At 47.0% G+C, this 16,213-nt stretch overlaps 1 protein-coding gene and 1 non-coding gene across 5 annotated transcripts in view; both read left to right on the forward strand.

Moving 5' to 3' along the window:
• The window catches only part of ash2 (Set1/Ash2 histone methyltransferase complex subunit ash2), a 235,940-nt gene that overhangs the window by 111,518 nt on the left and 108,209 nt on the right, over positions 1 to 16,213 (forward strand). The window lies entirely within an intron of this gene.
• On the forward strand, positions 2,182 to 2,254 carry TRNAW-CCA (transfer RNA tryptophan (anticodon CCA)). The gene has a single exon. It is a non-coding gene; the product is annotated as a tRNA-Trp (tRNA).

The raw sequence follows: 16,213 nt of genomic DNA on the forward strand, positions 1-16,213 counted from the left end.
AGAACAGCGCGCCCAGGCATGCGAGTATGGGTCGAGAGCACAGTCAGAAAGGTCACGCGCATCTTGGTGTTCTCTTGTGGCCAAGGCTGCCTCGTATTTCGGGGAATTACGGATGTGACGTCTCACCGCCAGCCCACGCACAGTGAGGTTTGAGAGAGGCGGACGGCGGTGGGCAATAGGCTCTCGCTTCCAGTATGTCACCCTGAATCAGCTTCACATCAGAGGCCAACTCGTTTAGGTCACGATAACAGGTGCTCTTAATGTAAGCGGCGAAGGTTGGATGGGCTTGATGAATGGCCCGCTCCACCTTCTCGGCGTCAGATGCTAAAGGGTCAGCAAGAAAATAGAGCTCCTGCAGAGCCCTGACATACTTGAGCAGAGATTCGTCGGGGTGTTGGGTGTGAAGCTCTAGCTTGTGACGCATGCGGCGCTCATAGTCAGGAGGGAGGAATTCGCTGCGGAAAAGCGTCCTAAACTCCTCCATTGAACGAACTTGGTGGCTGACAAGTCGGTACCACTGTGCCGCGTGGGCTTTTAGCGAGACGGGCAATACAGTGCCTAGCATCACGCTGTCGTCCAGCTGCATTGCCTGTTGATAGCGGTGCAGCACCTCGAGGTACTCCGTAGCACTCATGCGGTCCGAATAACCGCCGTACTTCAGGAGGGATACCCGTAGGCCGCTTGGCATGCCTGGCTGAGGGGACTGGAGGTGTCCCTTTAGAGCACTAAGCTGCGAGCGCGCCGCTTCCATCAAGACTTGGAGAAGCTGTGCAGCTGCAGTGTGCAGTGGGGTTTGCTCCGGACCAGGCGCGGCGGTCTGAGAAGGGCCACCCAACGCCAGTTTGCCCAAACGCACGCCCGACCTTGAGCGGCCAGAAAACGGCATAGAGGAGAGCTGGGTTGCCGCTCCAACAGGTGCACGAGGCCTCACACAACCGGCAAACGGATCGACAGCAGAGCAGGGAGGCTCACGTGTGTCGAAAATGTAGCCTAGCTGCGCATGAGGCAAGCGGTAGTCGAAAGCGTGGCGACATTGTCGGCTGAGTGGGGCGGCTCGCGCTTGACATTGCCTACCAGCTGCGCTCGGGACAATGAGAGGCCAGCAAGGCAAGGAGGCTCCGCTGCGGCGCACTGGACATCAAACTGCGCTCGGGACAAAGAGAGGCCAGCGAGCGAGTTTGTGCCAGCACCTAAGCGGGGTGATGCGGATATGGCACATGGGGTACTCAACTGCACTCGGGACAAAAAGGGGCCAGCGAGCGGGAACAGCATGTTGGGAATAGTTGAGGAAAACCAAAACTGACTAGGCTAGAACTAGGCTACGCATCCGAGCGGTTGACGTCACCAAAGGGCTGTCCAAAGAAGGGATCGCTCCCAGTGGCCGAGAGCAGAGGGTCGCCGAGGCGAACGAACTTTATGCTGTCAGTGTTTTCCGCATCGAAGGACATTAATTCAGTAGCCATGAAATCAAGCAGGAACGAGGGCCCTGAAGGGGCCTGCTCTGATGCCATGCCTAAACCAAGTTGGGCGCCAGTTATGTGGAGATGGGTTTGCGCAAGGCTCAACTTACAAGCGACGGTCAGGAAAGGGCACTGCGCTCCTCCACACCGCAACGCACAAAGGGGTTACGGCAGGGTTCATCGACTCTCCGACACAGCGCAGAGAAGGCTCCAGAGTCAGATCGCCAACAAAAGCCTGTTACGCATGATAAACGAGAAGAGAGGGTGTTAACCGAGGGTCCCGATTTTTATTAGTCATATCATGAGAAGCCAACAAACACTGACGCCAAAGACAACATAGGGGAAATTACTTGCGTTAATAAATGAAATAATGAAACAATAAATTAATGGAAATTAAAGTGGATGAAAAGACAACTTGCTGCAGGTGGGAACCGTACCCACAACCTTCGCATTTCGCGTGTGATGCTCTACCAATTGAGCTACCGCAGCGCTGTTTCCCTATCCACTTTCTTGGGTATTTATGTGTCCTAGTAGAATCCTGGGAGTGTTAGCCAGCGCCATCACTCACATACCTTGGCGGCGGACGTGGAACGCCCTTTTTGCCACAGGCGTCACGAGAACGTGATCTTTTTTGGGTGAAGGCAACTGGTAAATACCCAAGTACCCACACATACCCAAATACCCACACACAAATACCCAAGAAAGTGGATGGAGAAACGGCACTACGGTAGCTCAATTGGTAGAGCATTGCACTCCAAATGCGAAGGTTGTGGGTTCGGTTCCCACCTGCGGCAAGTTGTTTTTTCATCCACTTTAATTTCCATTAATTTATCGTTTCTTTATTTCATTTATTAAGCACAAGTAATTTCCCTTATGTTGTCTTTGGTGTCAGTGTTTGTTGGCTTCTTATGATATGACTAATAAAAATCGGGACCCTCGGTTAACCCCCTCTCTTCTCGTTTATTACATAATGAGGGTCTTTAATCGGGCAACATTGATGCCTTCAGGTAGCGTGTGTGGGTTTATTGACCAGTTGCCTTCGTCCAAAAAAGATCTCGTTCTCGTGACGCCTGTGGCAAAAAGGGCGTTCCACGTCCGCCGCCAAGGTATGTGAGTGATGGCGCTGGCTAACACTCCCAGGGTTCTACTAGGACACATAAATACCCAAGAAAGTGGATGGGGAAACAGCGCCGCGGTAGCTTAATTGGTAGAGCATCGCACGCGAAATGCGAAGGTTGTGGGTTCGGTTCCCACCTGCAGCAAGTTGCTTTTTCATCCACTTTAATTTCCGTTAATTTATTGTTTCTTTATTTCATTTATTAAGCACAAGTAATTTCCCCTATGTTGTCTTTGGTGTCAGTGTTTGTTGGCTTCTCATGATATGACTAATAAAAATTGGGACCCTCAGTTAACCCCCTCTCTTCTCGTTTATTACGTAACGAGGGTCTTGAATCCGGCAACATTGATGCCTTCAGGTAGCGTGTGTGGGTTTATTGACCAGTTGCCTTCACCCAAAAAAGATCACGTTCTCGTGACACCTGTGGCAAAAAGGACATTCCACATCCGCTACCAAGGTATGTGAGTGATGGCGCTGGCTAACACTCCCAGGGTTCTCTACAAGGACACATAAATACCCCAAAAAGTGAATGGGGAAACAGCACCGTGGTAGCTCAATTCGTAGAACATCGCACGCGAAATGCGAAAGTTGTGGGTTTGGTTCCCACCTGCGCGAAGTCATTTTTTCATCCACTCTAATTTCCAATAATTTATCGTTTCTTTATTTCATTTATTAAGCACAAGTAATTTCCCCTATGTTGTCTTTGGTGTCAATGTTTGTGGGCTTCTCAAAATGTTACACATGATGCGATTTTCGTCGCACCGGAAGAGCGATTTCCGTCGTTTGCGACGAAAATCGCAGTCGCAGTGCCGGCCCCCCGAGTTTCGGCTGCAACCAACCGGTCTGTTGCACTGTCGCACCGCCGCAGTGATCGCAGCGATTTTTCATCGAAATTGCACGGAGAGCTCTTTTGCCGGTTTGTTTGGGGAAATGGCGTCTCGCTCAACAAGTGCAATGCACGTAAATGCGGATTGCCGAATTCAGTACATACACAAAGGGAAAATAAAAAACTTGTACCACAGATTCCATTCTCCCATTTCCATGCGTTCGTTTGCTTCGTACACCTTTGTGAGTTGTTAATACTGCGAGGTGTTCGATTCCCACGAGACAACATGGCCTTTTGAGGTCGTCACAATTTTCTTTGTTTGAGTAGCATACAAAAATCACGCGTACGGAGCAGCTTACATGATTTCAACCTCGGCAAGGGCAAATGACAAGGCAGCAAAGTACCTGAAGTTTCAACGTTGTGCTGAATGCAGTACCGTTCAGTTACATCTTCTTGTCAGTTTTCAGGCGTGAATTTCCTGATGCATCTTGAAAGGTTATCTTACACCACTTACTTATTAAATTTGACAGAGAAAATGTGTAGGCTTAAGTGACCAGACATCAGCACTCCTGATGCCAACAGTTTTCTATGATAGCATTAACTCTGTGGCTTGATTAAACATTATCGTTAATTCGTTTTCGAATACTTCATGCACGTTAAGTTGCATCGCTTCACTGAAGAATTTTTTTTCTTGCACAGAAACCAATAAACATTGAATATGTTGCGGACTTTGTATCCTTACTGCACCTGTGTTAACATCTGCTTTGAACGGTAATTAACTCTACGGTTAGTAAATTAAGTAAATTATTCGCTTGCTGTAGTGGCACAGTGACAACGTACCCTGCTGCATTGTTATGTAAAACTCGTGCAACAATGCAAAAAGCAGGCAAACAGCCTTTTCTTGTGGAGATGAAGCAGTAGATGATGACACGTTAAAGAAAAGTAAATCAAAACTGTGCAGTGAAGTCAGCCAGTTGCGTCCCTTCCTGCCTATCTTTGAATCTTTTATATACAAACAGATCTTGCATGTTCACAGCTGATCGAGTGTGCAGAAACATCCATGCCCTACATGTTTCTAAGAAGTTTCTAATAGGTTGGTAATCATATATCATATATCATCATCATCATCAGCCTGGTTACGCCCACTGCAGGGCAAAGGCCTCTCCCATACTTCTCCAACTACCCCGGTCATGTACTAATTGTGGCCATGTCGTCCCTGCAAACTTCTTAATCTTATCCGCCCACCTTACCTTCTGCCGCCCCCTGCTATGCTTCCCATCCCTTGGAATCCAGTCCGTAACCTTTAGTGACCATCGGTTATCTTCCCTCCTCGTTACATGTCGTGCCCATGCCCATTTCTTTTTCTTGATTTCAACTAAGATGTCATTAACTCGAGTTTGTTCCCTCACCCAATCTGCTCTTTTCTTATCCCTTAACGTGACACCTGTCATTCTTCTTTCCATAACTTGTTGCGTCGTCCTCAGCTTAAGTAGAACGCTTTTCGTAAGCCTCCAGGTTTCTGCACCGTATGTGAGCACTGGCAAGACACAGTTGTTATACGCTTTTCTCTTGAGGGATAATGGCAACCTGCTGTTCATGATCTGAGAATGCCTGCCAAACGCACCCCAGCCCATTCTTATTCTTCTGATTATTTCAGTCTCATGATCCGGATCCGCAGTCGCTACCTGTCCTAAGTAGATGTATTCCCTTACCACTTCCAGTGCCTCACTACCTATCGTAAACTGCTGTTCTCTTCCGAGACTGTTAAACATTACTTTAGTTTTCTGCAGATTAATTTTTAGACCCACCCTACGGCATTGCCTCTCCAGGTCAGTGAGCATGCATTGCACTTGGTCCGCTGAGTTACTAAGCAAGGCAATATCATCAGCGAATCGCAAGTTACTAAGGTATTCTCTATTAACTCTTATCCCCAATTCTTCCCAATCCAGGTCTCTGAATACCTCCTGTAAACACGCTGTGAAGCGCATTGGAGAGATTGTATCTCCCTGCCTCACGCCTTTCTTTATTGGGATTTTGTTGCTTTCTTTATGGAGTACTACGGTGGCTGTGAAGCCGCTATAGATATCTTTCAGTATTTTTACATACGGCTCGTCTACACCCTGATTCCGCAATGCCTCCATGACTGCTGAGGTTTCGACAGAATCAAATGCTTTCTCGTAATCAATGAAAGCTAAATATAAGGGTTGGTTATATTCCACACATTTCTCTATCACCTGATTGATAGTGTGAATATGGTCTATTGTTGAGTAGCCTTTATGGAATCCTGCCTGGTCCTTTGCTTGGCAGAAGTCTAAGGTGTTCCTGATTCTATTTGCGATTACCTTAGTAAATATCTTGTAGGCAACGGACAGTAAGCTGATCGGTCTATAATTTTTCAAGTCCTTGGCATCCCCTTTCTTATGGATTAGGATTATGTTAGCGTTCTTCCAAGATTCCGGTACGCTCGAGGTCATGAGGCGTTGCGTATACAGGGTGGCCAGTTTTCTAGAACAATCTGCACACCATCCTTCAACAAATCTGCTGTTACCTGATCCTTCCCACCTGCCTTCCACCCTTTGCATAGCTCCCAAGGCTTTGTTTGCTTCTTCCGGCGTTACTAGTGGGATGTCAAATTCCTCTAGACTATTCCCTCTTCCATTATCGTCGTGAGTGCCACTGGTACTGTATAAATCTCTATAGAACTCCTCAGCCACTTGAACTATCTCATCCATATTAGTAATGATATTGCCTGATTTGTCTCTTAACGCATACATCTGATTCTTGCCAATTCCTGGTTTCTTCTTCACTGCTTTTACGCTTCCTCCATTCCTGAGAGCATGTTCAATTCTATCCATATTATACTTCCTTATGTCAACTGTCTTATGCTTGTTGATTAACTTGGAAAGTTCTGCCAGTTCTATTCTAGCTGTAGATTTAGAAGCCTTCATACATTGGCGTTTCTTGATCAGATGTTTCGTCTCCTGCGATAGCTTACTGGTATCCTGTCTAACGAAGTTACCACCAACTTTTATTGCACACTCCTTAATGATGTACGTAAGATTGTCGTTCATTGCTTCAACACTAAGATCCTTATCCTGAGTTAAAGCCGAATACCTGTTCTGTAGCTTGATCTGGAATTCCTCTATTTTCCCTCTTACTGCTAACTCATTGATCGGCTTCTTATGTACCAGTTTCTTCCGTTCCCTCCTCAGGTCTAGGCTGATTCGAGTTCTCACCATCCTATGGTAACTGCAGCGCACCTTGCCGAGCACGTCCACATCTTGTATGATGCCAGGGTTAGCCCAGAGTATAAAGTCTATTTCATTTCTAGTCTCGCCATTCGGGCTCCTCCACATCCACTTTCGGCTAGCCCGCTTGCAGAAGAAGGTATTCATGATTGAAGGTAGAAGGTATTCAGGTGATCATATATATTAGGGTGTAAACCCACATAACGATATCCGCTGTGATTACTGCCTTTATAAGTAATGAAGTACCATGCTGCTTGCACAAACATATCACCCTGGGATTTTAAAAGAAATTTCTACATTTCAACTATACACAATATGCGGTTTATTCAATAAAGGACCACAATCTGCTTTTTTTGCAATCACAAACTTATTCCAAGTTTTACCTACATACAGGCAAGAAAAAGAACATATCTCTAGACAACAAAATTGTTGTTCAATTTATTCACCTGCCACTGTATTCTGCTTCTAACACAAGGCGAGGGGTTTAATTGCCAGCCATGGCAGCTGCATTTTGATGGGAGTCATAGTTAAAAAAATGCTCTTGCACTTAGATCTAGTTCATCATCATTTATTGAACCCATAAACTTCCATATACTATTGCATAGGGGGGCATGCTTATGCATAATATAACACCAATTGAAAGCAAAGGGCACAATTGTAAAACAAGCATCTTTTCTGATACTTCGAATGTGTCAACATTCATTGCATCAATATGTATTGTTCAACAGCACTCCACAAATAAGCATGCCCAGGCATATCAAGTACTTTGTCAGGAAGCTGATTCTTCAGATGTATAAATGTTGAGACATGAATGCTCATACTACATCATGCACAAAAAAAAACCTTTTTCAAGCGTTATCCCTTCTGGCAGATATGAGTGGACCATAAGCAGCAGAAACCTTATTACAGGGCATTGTGTAATACCGCTTATGAAAGAATATAGAGAGTGAAGAGGCTTTTAGCACCAGGATAGGATAGGAATAAACTTTATTTGTCCAGCAGTTGTTGATGTTGGTGCCCGGGGCTAGGCTGCCAGGGGTCCATCGCCCGAGGAAGATCTTTCGAGATCCTCGGCTACGGCCCTGGCCCGCTGGACGGCCCACTCCTGGTTTTCGGGTGCCTCGCTGAGGAGGGCGGCTTGCCATCTCTCAGCAAGGCGCCCCGCTTCAGAGGGTTCCGCTGTTGTATTCCCCCTTCCTCTTTGTCCTTGTTCCACGTGGCGTTGGCATTCCCAAAGCACATGGGCCATATCGGCCCGTTCGTGCTCGCACCACGGGCACCAGTACCTCATGCTACTCTAATAGGAGAAACGATGAGCAAGAAAATGTGTCGTAGAGCACTTAAGTTCAAACGTAACTTTTTGAAAGAAAGAAAATTCCAGGTGAGAGTTGGAGGTACATTGGCCCACCCACACCAACAATACGTACATACTACGACAAGTACTACATTATATGGAGTACTGTAGTCTATGGGAAAGCTACTTTATACAGAAACCAAGAACAATTGAACAAGCTCTCGACATCATTGCGAACTTTCTTAGCTTGTTTTGCATATAGCTTTTTGATAAGTCAGCTCACATCTATGTCAGAAATAAGACTAGAATCGAGAGCTATCCCAGATTGCACGTTGTGTGCTTCACATAGTGAGACAAATATATTGGCAAGTCAAGATCTCCGAGTCCTCAGGTAGCGTAAGACCAAGACGGCAGAGCCAGCATGTGGGTGAAACAATTATGTCGTCTGGACCTAAATTCTACACCTGGTGTAAAGAATAATCTCAAAATCATGAGGGATGGATGAGTGGATACTATGGAAAATCGCTAATGCTGCACTTGTGTACAAGGTATTGTATTGCATGAATTACCAGCAGCAAAAAACCACACAAAAAAGACAACTCATCGAACACAGGCATATAGGTACTGACTGGTATTTCCAACTTTACCAAACTTGAAGACCTCTACGAGAAAGAGCAAACGAACAAGCACCTAGACAGAGTAGAGGTGCAGCCTGCGGCACACATTCTTTGCCTCAAGTGCTCGGAACCTGGTCGCAGATACTATTCCAGCTATATTACGAGCTGCAAAGACGACTACCCCTCCCTTCAGAAACGCTCCCTCGGGAGCACCTGAACTTGAAACACAACAGGCCCATACTGTGCAATATAAGGGCCGACAATTAGGCCAGGACACTATATGCAACTGCCAGACACACAGAGGAGGTTGCTAATCATGAAGATCCAAGAAAACATCAGGCACATAAAGTGCACTGATGTGGCAATAGCAGTGTAACAGTAGTATGACACTACATAAAATTGAACCCCATACAAGTGAGTACCATTCCAGGTCATTCTACACTTAGAAAAGCTAAACTGAAAGCAATCAAAGCAGCACTTGCAGTGCAAATTTGTTGACTACAACACCCAGCACGCCTGCATGGATTCACCATAAACTGTCTGGGCCTGCACATCACACAAGATTGTCAGGAAAATTAGGAAATTGACGCACGACTTGCAAGCACATGACCAAAAATTAAGTTACAGGATACATAGCCATGCAGATATTCCAGGACACAAGCGAGCTTATGAGTCCGACATAAGAACTGAAAACTAGACAAGTTGGTGTGTAATCATCATTAACTAAAGCGCAACAGATAGACCACGGACAAGAACGAAGCGCTCTGTGTCTTCACTTTGTTCTTGTCCATTGTATTTTTTTTGCACTATAGTCAATGAATTCATGAGACTGCACAGGAGAAGAACAAAATCCCAACCCAAGGCTCCGATTTCGCATCCAAATCTATGTGCCCACAAAAACAGGTTACATTTAAGGCACAACGATAGCGGTGAACACAGTCGGCGATCATCGAAATCTGATCTGATGGTCAAGCGCGTTGGCTTTAAACATGAGCCATCAAACGTTCCAGAGTAATCGCAGGTGCCCGCATGTCTTCCAGAAAGTTTTACACCATTCGCTTCGCGCGTACATGCAATCAGATTACAGAAAATTCAGAGACAGCAGACAGCCGATAGAACCATTGACAACATTCCAGAAACTTCCGATACTTGCAGGTGCGTCCCATGCTGAGCGGTAACATTTGTTAGAGGATGAAAAGCGCTCACCCGAAAAAGATAAACAAGTCCACGTATTAGTATGCATGAGGTTTTACTGTATACAGCAATCCCTCATTATAACAAAATAGCTTTACTCAAATTATCACTTTATTTGAAATTTCTTCTGGTCCTGACCCAAAGGCATGCATTTTAAGACGCATTCCTCGAAGCGCTGAAGAGCTTGGTCCACTTAGAGCGAAGCGGCAAGTGGAGGCATTGCCGCCGCTCGGCAGCAGCAACCCTTTTGCACATGCAGTGTCAAATTAATACTGCCGATGAATTAGTCTCATGCAGGCACAGAACAGGCCAAAAAAGTACCAAACGCACGACCGATGACTGCCTAGTAACGGGTACCAAGCGAGTGCTGAGTGCTCCCAGCTGTTTACTGTGGAGAAAACGGAAGCTGTCAAATTCCATGGTGCAGCGTGCCCAAACCATTAAACTGGGTCGCATTCACATCGCTAATATCCCCTGGGATAAAATTCACACGAAAATAAAGTTTTCCTGACGCCTTGCGATGCAAAAAACCGTGGTCTCTTGGATGCCGAAAAGTGGCCAAAAGACTGTGGGCAGACTTGCGCCGTAGCACTCCATGAAGTGTGCTTGATGAGCAAAGTTTTACCGGTCGAAAAGCACTTCTGGCACTGAAACGTGCCGAAAAGCACAAAACAAAATGTTCCTCCGATTATAAGTGCCATGTTTGACGCGAGGAGCTACGTTTAACAAATCGGGAAGACTACAGTACCTTGTGGAAGGCAGTCTAGAAATTTGCTCGCCGCTCGCCATAATCAGCTTGCATCGCAACAAAACACCGCACCTAGCTTAGTTGCACTTTTGACGGTGCATATCGGCCGATAACTTGCCAAAAATACGAAAAATCCTAGGGTTGCCATCTGCAAGTCAGGCTGTCAACATGGTGGGTCAACGCAAGCTGGTTTGTCCCCGGCGATTTTCTCAAGCCATTCATGCTTCATTCATGCCATCCGACTTTAGACAAACGGTCTAAATGCATGGTAGGGTCATTGAATTTTGTTCCTAGACAGTTGTCAATGGCGTGGACGCTACGGTGCGCAAACACCGATACTCGAACTGTAGAATTAGCACAATGTTGTTGACAACGGTGCGCCAAAAAATGCTTGTTTTGCAAACTTCACAGCTGCACACCTCAGGAAAAAATTGTCCAGTGATTATGCAAAGCCCCTACTGCAAAACAGTTTAGTTTTCACGATCGCTCTGCGTATCCACAATGAGTGGCTAATCTTTTTTTGAGCACAACAAATACAACTTCAGGCTTAATTAAGCCACGGTATTTGCGGCGCTTTCCGGCGCGATACTCACATAGTCTTCCGTGATCTCTGCACCCCCCTTTAAAAGTGGCCATTGCCTTCCCCTCCTCATTCGCTCTTCAGTCTGCAAGCTGTTTGGACACCAGTCACTCCTCTCACTCGCCTTCATGTCAACTCCTTGCCTCTTCACTGCGATTTTCGACCTCGCTGCTACTCCAAAGCTGCCCTCTTCCCCTTCCCTTCCGAGCACAATCATCCACCAACGGGTGCCTTTCCGTGTAACGTTCCGTGCGTTATGGGCATGTGCAAAGCACTGTCCAGGCCGACATGTTGAAGGGCGAAAAACTGCTTGCGTCCTCTATTGCGCTTGATTAATAAGACACGCCAAGAGCAAAGAGGAAAAAGTAAAGAGAAAGGGCACGGCTCGCGCCGAGTAGAAATAATGACGCGGGTTGCGCTGGTAAGCGTAGTACAGTAAAAGCTCGTTAATTCGAACCGCAAGGGGAAGCCGCTTCAGTTCGAATTAACGAAAGTTTGAACTAACGAAAGTGAAGCACAGCAACAGTACACTGCGATTTGGAAGCAGTAGGGCATGTCAGAAACTTGGCGTGTCAGAAAGTGATGGCGTGTGCCGCGGGCACACGCCACCTTCAAGTCGAAACTCTGGTTCCGACTGTGCCACACCACCGATGTCCACCGAAACGAACGTTAGCCGAGGCCTAACATCATCACAATGAATCACGACGGCCGATACCTCCTAAGCTGAAAACAGAGGTGCACAACCGATGAAGACTGCCGAGGCAAAGGCGCTGAACATGTGAAGGTGGCGAAGGCCCTGATTCGTTGGTTCTTGATTGCAAGCGCAGCTGCGACGTACTTGATTAGCTGTGTTTTGGCGCTTGCCGTGCCATCTCCACAACATTAGCAGCTGTACAAGATTTGCAAAGCCTCCGAGATTCGAAACGGGCAAGAAGTCTCGGAGGTTACGTAGAATGGAGAGGCGGCAGCCGCCGCTGCCTTCTGGCTGACCCCGCGTCGGTTAGATTTTTTCCGATTTTGCCTTCTCTCGCCATTCTCTCCGTTTCGGAGGCAATACAGCCTTGTGTGTAGGCAGTAAGCGCGTTTCTCTGGCCGTGTGCCAGGCGAGCGTAGTTCGAATTATCCGTGAGGGAACCTTCTCGCGTTCGAATTAACGGACTTTTTTATACATAGACTTCTGTGGAGCTTGGCCGGACCAAATCGTACAGTTCGAATTATCCATAAATTCGAATTATTGAAGTTCGAATTAACGAGCTTTCACTGTATCAGATCATGATACATCCCTCTCCTTTTGAAAGTACACATATTAGAACAGCAGCTATGTAATGCACGTCCTCACAGTATTAAAAAGTCAAGAGTTCAAGACAACTGTTGGAAATTCGAGTCGTACTGCAGATGTTGAGGTGGTCTGAACTGGCGGCGAGATCTTCGTAATGATGTGGTGTCTGTCGCCATTACAGACGGTGCGTTAATCTGGTTGGGCAGGTCGGGAGCGGCGTGTGTACTTTGCTGGCGTTCGTCAGTACCGTGGTCATCTTCCAGTGCTTCCTGGATAAAAGCTTCACCTGTGAGGAGCAGACGTTGCCTGTTGTGACGGAGTGTTTTGTTGTCCTCTGTCAACACTTCGTATGATCTTGGATACACCTGCTTAACCACTTTCGCTTTCCGTGACCAAAATATTTCTTCAGCCTAACAGTCTGTCCCTTTTCCAGTGGTGGTAGAACCCGTCTTGAATATTCCTTTTGAACATGTTTCCACACTTGCGTTCTCTGCTAGTTGCTGAAATCAGGACGAGTCAATCTTAATCACCTTCCTTGGAGTAGTGCACCAGGTGATCGTCCATCTTCTAACGGGGTTGACCTGCAGCTAAGTAGCCCCAGCCAGAAGTCTTCTCTTGCTTCTTTCGTCTTCCTCAAAATTTTTTTACCTACCTGCACGCCTTTCTCTGCAAGTCCGTTGTACCTCGAGAACTTCGGGCTTGAGGTGACATGTCTGAAGTCATGCTTGCAAACCTGCAGAAGTCTCTGCTTCTGAACTGAGGTCTGTTGTCAGTGCACACCTCATACGGGACACCATCTCTCGCAAATATGGCCACAGCTTGTCGATGACGGTTGTCGCCTATGTGTCACGCAACTCCTCCACTTCTGGAAAGTTAGAAAGAGCGTCATACACTGAAAGATACGACCTTCCACCATATTCGAATAGGTCGACACCGACCCTATACCATGGGTAATGCGGTGTAGGTCTAATGATGAGTGGTTCAGTGGGTTGATCATATGCATAGCGTTTGCACACAGCACACCTCTGGATTATTTGTGTGATATCTGCGTTAATGTTTGGCCAAAAAAATGAATCTTCTTGCCCTTGCTTTACATTTATGAAGGCCCATGTGGCCTTCATGCACTCGTGCCATCATCTCGCGTCTCATTGACACAGGCACAATCGCTTTTGTACACTTCAGTAGAATACCTTTTACAATTGACAGCTCGCCTGTAAAAGGTTTCATCTCTCCTTCAACTTTTTCACCATGGCGAACGGCCTGAATTACGGCGCGTGAGTAGGGATCCTTATCAGTCTCTTCGTTTAGCCACTTCAACGTGACGTCGCTGACAAGGGCTGTAACTGCACTCACAGCATGGATTTTTACATTGGCATCAGCATCCGCATTGCCCTGGTCCGGCATCACGGCTGTGGCTTGCGAGAGCATGTCTGCCAAGATGAGTTCTTTTCCTGCAACGTATCGAAGGACATAGTCATATTTGAGCAGATGCATAAAAAACCTTTGTAGTCTTGGCAGCATATCAGCGATTGCTTTTTGAGCTATAGCTATCAACGGCGATGATCAGTTTCCAAGACAATTTGTCGACCACAGATGAAGTAATGAAACTTCTGGCAGCCAAAAGTCACTGCTTATGCTTCCTTTTATATCTGTGAATAACGCTGTTCCGCGTCAGTCAGCACCCTTGATGCGTACGCCACAGGACGCCATTCACTTCCGTGACGCTGCATGAGAGCTGAACCCAAACCATTCATTTATGCATCTGACGTCACTTCCGTTTCTTTCTGAGGGTCAAAGATAGCTAGCAGTGGCTGCTGGCCAAGGCTGTCACAGATACTGCGCTATTCATGCGTGTGGGTTAGTGTCCATGCAAATACTGCATCATGCTTGATTAGGCTGCGCAAAGAAGACGTCCTCTGCGACAGGGAGGTAAGGCACTTGGGAAAATAATTGGCTACACCCAGAAGACGTTGCACTCCCTGTTTATCAGCCGGAATGGGCATCTGTTTCATGCACTCGATCAGCCGTTGGTTGAACTTTATGCCGTCTTTCGAGATAATATCGCCCAGAAATTCTATTTCGTGAACACCAACCTTGCACAAGCTTCTTTGCATTTAGCTTAAGACCTGCTTGCTTAGCCGCTTCGAGTACTGATCTCAACCGATGGTCATGTTGTTCCTGCGAGATACTCCAAATCAAAATGTCATCTGCATACACATGAACGCCCAGTAAGGAATCGAATATTTCGCTCAGAGTCTTTTGAAATACTTCTGATGCTGACGCAATTCCAAAGGGCATCCGCAAGAACCTATACCTTCTGAAAGGAGTTGCGAAAGTGCAGATTCTTGGCGTTTCTTCATCGAGAGGAATTTGATGAAAACGAGCTTTCGCGTCAAGTCGACTGAACACCTTTGCACCGGCCAGTTCTGCCTCTATGTGATCACGCCTTGGCATTTCGTAATGCTCCCGTTTTATGCTAGCGTTGATTATCCTGGGATCCATGCAAACCCTCAACTTTCCATCTTTTTTCTTGACAATTACCAATGGGCTTACCCATTCAGTCGGTCCATTGACCTTTGTCACGATGCCTGCTTGCTCCATCCGTTTCAGCTCGTTGTGAAGTGGTTCCTTTAGGGCCAAAGGAACTCGTCGAGCAGCTTGAACCACTGGGACAGCATCCGCAGACAGGACCATCTTGTAGTGTCGCTGTACGCAGCCGGTACCTTCGAATAGCTCGCCGAATTCCTGCATTACTTGTTTGGAGTTGCTTGCTGCCACTGCGTCGACTGTCCTGGTAACTAGCCCGAGCAGTTCACTTGCCTTGAGCCCGAGCAGTGCCTGCCTTCCTTTCTTGGAGACGGAGAAATCCAAATGCTGGCATCTGTCACTGATGACTACTTCTTGGCTGATGACACCTAGGTGTTTGATGATGGCTCCATCGTGTGACCGCAAAGTGGTGTTGCTGCGTTTGACAGGCGGCATTGGCCGCAGCTTCCTGTAGGCTGAATACGGTGTGACGTTAGCTTGAGATCCCGTGTCGACTTTGAATTTGAGTTCATTGCCGCCAAGGCTCGCTATCACCATCCAATCACGTTCATTCCGTCTGTTACCGGTACACACATCTAAAATTTTAAAGTCGTTGTCATCACCATCATCCTGGAGCTCATCTACGCGCGCTGCTCTTCTGCAGCAAATAGCAAAGTGATTTCTTGCGTGACAGATTCTGCAAGTTTTGCCATAAGCTGGGCAATCGTGTGACCTATGTTCTCTGCCACAACGTGAACATTTGAATGTTTTTGGATGCCTGGTTCAGATCTGAGTGAAGTCGACTGGATCTACTTGGTTTACTTTATCCGCCCATGCTTCGCATTGCAAAGCAGCTGCCTCTGATGCCTTGCATATTTTTTCGGCTTTAGCCAGCATGAGCTCATTGTCTTGCAGGAGTTTGGCCCGGAGGCCGTCATTACTAATGCCGATCGCAATTCGGTCGCTGTCCCTACCAAATGGACCCATCACAGAACACGATCAGATCAGAGTACTGGGTCTCTTTATTCATAAACACCACCGAGTCGACACAACACTGGCCAAACTGCGCAAGGTGGGGGACCAGGTGGGCCGCATGGTTCGCCGGGTTTCCAATAAACGCGGGGGGTTACGGTGCAAAGACGCTTTGTGGCTGGCACACGCATTTGTAACCAGTCAAGTGTTGTACTCGACTCCTTACCTCCACCTTCGCAGGTTTGACGAGAACACCCTCGAGGTGATTCTGCGTAAAATTTACAAGCGTGCTCTCGACCTCCCGATCAACACATCCAACCAGCGCCTCCTCGACCTGGGACTGGTCAACACC

The sequence above is a fragment of the Dermacentor albipictus genome, unplaced genomic scaffold (genome assembly GCF_038994185.2).
Source record: "Dermacentor albipictus isolate Rhodes 1998 colony unplaced genomic scaffold, USDA_Dalb.pri_finalv2 scaffold_20, whole genome shotgun sequence".
In the NCBI taxonomy this organism is placed as follows: Eukaryota; Metazoa; Arthropoda; class Arachnida; order Ixodida; family Ixodidae; genus Dermacentor; species Dermacentor albipictus.